The sequence below is a fragment of the Microtus oregoni genome, unplaced genomic scaffold (assembly GCF_018167655.1).
Source record: "Microtus oregoni isolate MIOR12 unplaced genomic scaffold, Mior012 000004F_ref0000308, whole genome shotgun sequence".
NCBI classification, from domain to species: domain Eukaryota; kingdom Metazoa; phylum Chordata; class Mammalia; order Rodentia; family Cricetidae; genus Microtus; species Microtus oregoni.
The window spans coordinates 63,323,752-63,329,692 of NW_024543063.1; the positions used below are offsets into that span (position 1 = coordinate 63,323,752).

General features: G+C 48.1%; 1 pseudogene; it reads left to right on the forward strand.

The window, feature by feature from the left end:
- The first annotated feature begins 5,125 nt into the window (after window positions 1-5,125).
- LOC121447441 lies at window positions 5,126-5,380 on the forward strand (annotated as a pseudogene).
- The last annotated feature ends 561 nt before the right edge of the window (window positions 5,381-5,941 follow it).

Consider the following 5,941-nt stretch of genomic DNA (forward strand, 5'->3'; position numbering starts at 1 on the left):
TATCTGTCAATACAGGAATATCCTTCTCTCCTTGTTTATTTATTTATTGTAATAGCCAAGTTGAGAACACTCAGATCAGCATCCATGATGCATCTGTGAGCAGACTTCCTGTCTGCGGTTCTCCCTGTCCTATAGCAAGAATCCCCTTACTCAGCACCAGTCCCTCTGTCATGAGTTGAAACACCTTGCTTTGTGGAAAAACTTTGTTTGTGATTCCCACCACTGATCCAGACAACATAACCGTTCCTCTCTTCACCCAGAGCTACTTCATCAGCAGCTACGTCTGTGGCCATGGGTTTCTCATAGAACATACAAAGCCTGTGTTCATCATCCACTTCAATGAGTTTCTGATAGCTGATGATTGCGAGAGAGATATTCGGTTTCACCTTGACACAGCCAATGCCTAGGAGGCACCACAAAAGAGCACTTTTCATTTTTATTTTTTTCATTTATGTGAATGGGTGTTTTGTCTGCATGTATGTATGTGCGCCAAATGCATACAGTGTCCAAGAAATCCAGAAGAGGGCACCAGATGCCCTGGAACTGGAGTACAGACAGTTGTGAGAGCCTTGTGAGTGCTGGGAATTGAACCCTGGTCCTCTGGAAGAGCAGCAACTGACTCCTCACTGTGGAGCTCGCTCTCCAGCTCCTGTTGTTTTGTTTTTAAATGACAGCAGTGGTTGGTTGAGGCTGTACTGAAGGAATTCTTGAATTAGAAAGGATCATTTGCCCCCTTCCATATATAAAAAGGTAAGGGTGAAGCTATAGCTTGATTGGTAGAGTGCTTGCCTAAGAAAGAGGAAGCCAGGGGTTGAGTTCTTAGCACTCCATAAAACCATATGTGGTGACAAACATCTGTAGCTTCGGTACTCAGAAAATAGAGGCAGAAGGATCAGAAGTTGAAGGTTGTCAGGCAAATTTGAGGTCTACATGGATTATATGAGATCCTGTCTCAAATAAATAAACACTCATTCACATCTATGTTCAAAGCCACCTTGTGTACTGAGGGCTGCTCACCAAATGTGCCAGACGGCTGGGGGAACAGGGGAAGAAGCATGGTGTGTATACCGAATGCAGACAAATGGCAATGCCTGGCAATGAACCAAGCAGGGTAGCAAGCGATTCTGTCTACCCGAGCTCTGAAATTTCAACTTCAAACCCTTGCCTAGCATGTGGGAGGCTCTGGGTTTAGGCCCCAACACTGCAGAAAAATAAAATTAAGAAAAAATGGAGTTACGTACAGTTTTAGCGTGCCTGGTCAGGTGAAACTGGCCAAGCCACAAATTCATTTTAAAATGGAAAAAACATAAAATTTTAAATAAAGACTCTTAAAAAAAAATCTTAAAGAGAATTCTGGCATGCTAAGTCCAGGACAGGAGTCCAACCCAAGGTTGACATCGGCATGGCTGGCTTCCTGCCTGGCCTTCTCTGTTCTCCTGCAGCCAGCAGCTCCATAGGTGTCCCTGAAGCTGCCGGAAGTGCCAGCCTGGGGCTGGCACCATGAGCCCAGCCGGGCACCACAGGCTGGCCGCCTTATCACACCAAGCAGAAGAAACAGCGTGGGGCCTGACACGGGCCCTCCCATGGCCGCAGCGGGGCAGCTGGCTTTTTTTTCCTCCTGACCATCTTTGAGCTGGAGATCAGACACAGGGAAAGATTAAAACAAATATGAATTTAATCAAGGGATTCTGCTGTCCTGGGGTGGAAACAGGAGCCTGCTGACATAAAGAGGGGCTGGAACGCTAGGGAGCCGGAGTGGAATCAAAGCTGCTTGCTTACCACTAACCGCTCAGATGATCCATATCATAACAACAAAAAAGAAAAACAATTATTTATTCTTTTTGATGTTGCAGCTCAGCAGCAACTTGCTTTTTGAAGAGAGCAAGGTCAGAACCAAGTTATTGTTTCTGCCTGAAACTTTGACAGGGACTCCGAGTTCTTGTCTGTGACTCTCGGACAAGAGATGAGAGAGACTCGCAGGCGCGTTTCTTCTAGGCTGTGGAGCAGCTCCTTTATCCTCCCCACCTTGCCCTCCCTCCTCCTGGCCATTTCTCTCTCTGTCTCTCTCTCTCTCTCTCTGTCTCTCTCTCTCTCTCTCTCTCTCTCTCTCTCTCTCTCTCTCTCTCAAGGACCTGAGTGCACAAAGGCCACCAAGCAGAAGGTCTTTCTCCTCTGGATCAGAGTTCTCTAGATTCCCTCCGAAGGGAGGACCAGAGAAGTCCTTTAGCCTTCTGATTTGCCCCCCAGACATTGGCACTGCTGCTGAGGTATGAGGTTTTATGGCTGGCGTGTAGCACAAAGGCCGTCAATCATGGTCCTGACCTGTGAGTTTATCATTCACCAGAAAGACACGATTCCTCATTCAGGCCCATCCCAGCCAACAGAGGCCATTCCCCGGGGCTTCTGGAGATCGTGGGACTTAAGAGCACCTCTCCATGGAACTCACATTTAAGCTAATCTGGGTAGATACAACAGAATTCCAGGGGGAGATGTATGTTGGGACAGAGGGAACAGCCTGCACAGCAGCCTGGAGGTAAGAGCGTTCAGGTTCAGAGAACTAGAAGTAGTTTGATTCTGCAGGTGGGAAAGGCTGTTAGATAGCAAGTCTCCTAGAGCTGTGGGTCCAGCTCCTGCAGGTCCCTCTTCACAGCAATAGAAAACCACAGGTAAGTAAGGCCCTACAGCAAGGTGTCACTTGATCAAGGTGCTTCCTGAAGTCAGCTAGAACCATAGAACCACAGAGTGCCAACACTTGAGGTGAGAGATGACACCAGAGAGGTGCCGGAGATGAGAGGAGAACTCTGGGAAAAGTTCCCACTGGAACAATATAGGCTTCTGTGCTGTTGATTAGAGGCCAGAGCCAATCTCCACACCTCAAAGCAGCCATCCAGGAGAAGTAGCCAAGAACTGACGACCAACCATCTCACAGATAGAAGCACAGGGCTGGGACTCAGGAGACAAAGGGCCTGATATGCAGATTCACAAATTATATGCAGATAATATGCAGGTATGCAGATGATGTGCAGAGAATATGCAGATATGCAGGTGGTATGCAAATATGCCGGTGATATGTAGATGTGCAGGTGATATGCAGGTATGCATATAAGATGCAGATATGCAGATGATATGCAGGTATGCAGATGATGTGCGGGTATGCAGATGATGTGCGGGCATGCAGATGATGTGTGGGCATGCAGATGATGTGCGGGCATGCAGATGATGTGTGGGCATGCAGATGATGTGCGGGCATGCAGATGATGTAGGGTATGCAGATGATATGTAGGTATGCAGATGATATGCGGGTATGCAGATGATATGTAACTATGCAGATGATGTGCGGATATGCAGATGATATGCAGATATGCAGGCTCCTTGCTGCCATCAGCCTTCTTGCCAGTATTTGGATTTTTACAGTCTTTGCTTCTTCACCCAGATATCAAAACTGGTAAGTCCTTCAAGCTGTACCATGCTTATGCTGGTAAAGGATGGCACAAAGGGCACTACTAGTAGGACATATAGTTTAAAAGCCAAAAGGGCTGATGACATACTCTGTGGCCCAGATTATTTTTCCTGTTGCTTTAACAAAATACCTGAGACTAAATAATTTTTACACCACAGAGGTTTATTGGCTTGATATCTGGGTCTGGTAAGGGCCTTCTTACCACACATTCACATGGCACAGATTATCGAGAGAGAGAGAGAGAGAGAGAGAGAGAGAGAGAGAGAGAGAGAGAGAGAACTTTCTTCCTCTTCCCATAAAGCCACACCTGCCAGCTTGTGCTCCGCCTCTTTGGCCCTCGTTGAATCCAAACCACCTCCAAGGCCCCACTTGCGAAGACCACTAACCCTGGGAAGTGAGGATCTGTTCATAACATGGAGTCTGGGAGGAACACTGGAACAAGAGCAGGAATCCTAGAAGCGGGTCTCTGGGGAGCAAGCCCAGAGCAAGCACAGGAGAACGAGCCACAGGAAGGCAGCAGAAGGTGCCAACACTACCTCCGTTCCTACCACCTCAGACATACCTGAGGGGCATCCTGCCTGGAAGAAAGATTTACCCTCCATTTCCTAGAGCTCAACCGAAAAGGCCATTTCTGTCCCTGGCCCATCAAGGCTGGCCACGCTCCTATGTCCAGAAATAAGTTCAGACAACCATAGCTCTTCATGTTAGTGAGCCAGAGGCGGGAGGGTTATTGTCTCTGCTATACAACAAGTTACCAGTCAGCAAATCGCCAACTAATGAATGGAGTTTTTTGTTTTGTTTTAAGAAAACAGAGCTGAGTGTGGCAGTACACACCCATGATCCCATTGCACTGGAGGCTGAGGCAGGCTGGAGGCTGAGGCAGGATGCTCCTGAGTTCCAGCCTAGGCTATATAGACATCCAGTCTCAAAAAAACAAGCAAAGCATAAAAACAACAAAAAAGAGCATTTTCCTCCAGAGCCCATGGGAATTTAATCCTGCAAAGCCCATCCTAATATGACCCTCACTGCTACCCTTACATAGCCCAGATAGAAGACAGAACTGACCAACCTAGAAGAAACTCCACAAACCCAGAGAACAATAAAATGGCCTCTGAGTGCCAAGGAGGCTTTCTCACCTCACAGGAAGGCAGATCTGGTGGAGGTAGCTGTGAGGGGCTTAGAAAGAAGGCCTGGCTTGCTGCTGGCCACAATCTAGGGACCCCATTTCCTCCCACTCTGAGCAAGCTTGCCAGTGAGCCCCCAGGTGTTTTTCTCCGACACACATAGCCCTGGCCTGGCCTGGCAACCCCTGGGGAAGAACCTCAGTCCCTGACATGGGGGGACTCAGTGAAGACTTGCAGTCCAGCCCATGAGTGGAATGACCTAAGTATGTGTCCCTTCCATTCCCTATCAGTATGAAGCCCCAGAAGCTCACAGGTGATGGGCTCAGTTATGCACCCTTTCTGACTGCCATCCTCCCTCCCCTTTCTTACTTCCCAGGATGTGCCAAAGTCAGCTAATGCCAGTGCATGAGAATCATCTCTTTGGACTGTCCCCAAAGACCCTTGTGCTAGAAGCTCAGTCCCTGTGTGGTGTTGGGGAGGTTTTGGAGCCTTTAAGAAGTGCAACCTGGCTTTCTGGCAGTGGCAACCTCCCTACGAGAACATGCCTCTCGCAAAGGATCTCCTTCATCCGTCTCCAGAAGAGGAAGAGAGGAAACACAAGAAAAAGCTCCTGGTGCAGAGCCCCAATTCCTACTCTATGGTTGTAAAGTGCCCAGGATGCTATAAAATCACGACGGTCTTTAGCCATGCATAGACAGTAGTCCTGTGTGTCGGCTGCTCCACTGACCTCTGTCAGCCTACAGGTGGGAAAGCAAGGCTGACAGAAGGGTGCTCCTTCAGGAGGAAGCAGCACTGAAAAGCACCATCGAGATGAGTGGGAACCATCCCAATAAACACATTTTGGAGGAGGAGGAGAAGAAGGAGAAGGAGAAGGAGAAGAAGAAGGAAGAGAGGAGAAGAAGAAGGAGAAGGAGAGGGAGAGGAAGAGGGAGAGGAGGAGGCTGATTTAAGGCATATGTCATGGGGGTTCCACCCTGAGAAGTGATTAATGTTGGCCTCTTGTAGTAGATATAAAACGTTATTAACAAGAGCAGGCCTTGGAGCTAGGAATATGGCTCAGTGGGTGAATTCTTTGTCATGCAAGCATGAGAACCCAAGTCCACACCCCAGCACACACCTGTAACTGAAGTCACAGAAACAGGGGGATTCCTGGGACTTGCTGACCAGCAAATTTAACTGAAATGCCAAGCTCCAGGTTTAGTGAAAACTTCATCTCAAAAGCTAAGATGGAAAGTAATAGTAGAAGACACCAGCTTCAGCCTCCGGCTTGCACACATTAATGTACACACATGTACATGTGTACATATGCACACGTACACACACATGTGTTAAGACCAAACCTGACCCTTGAAGCTCC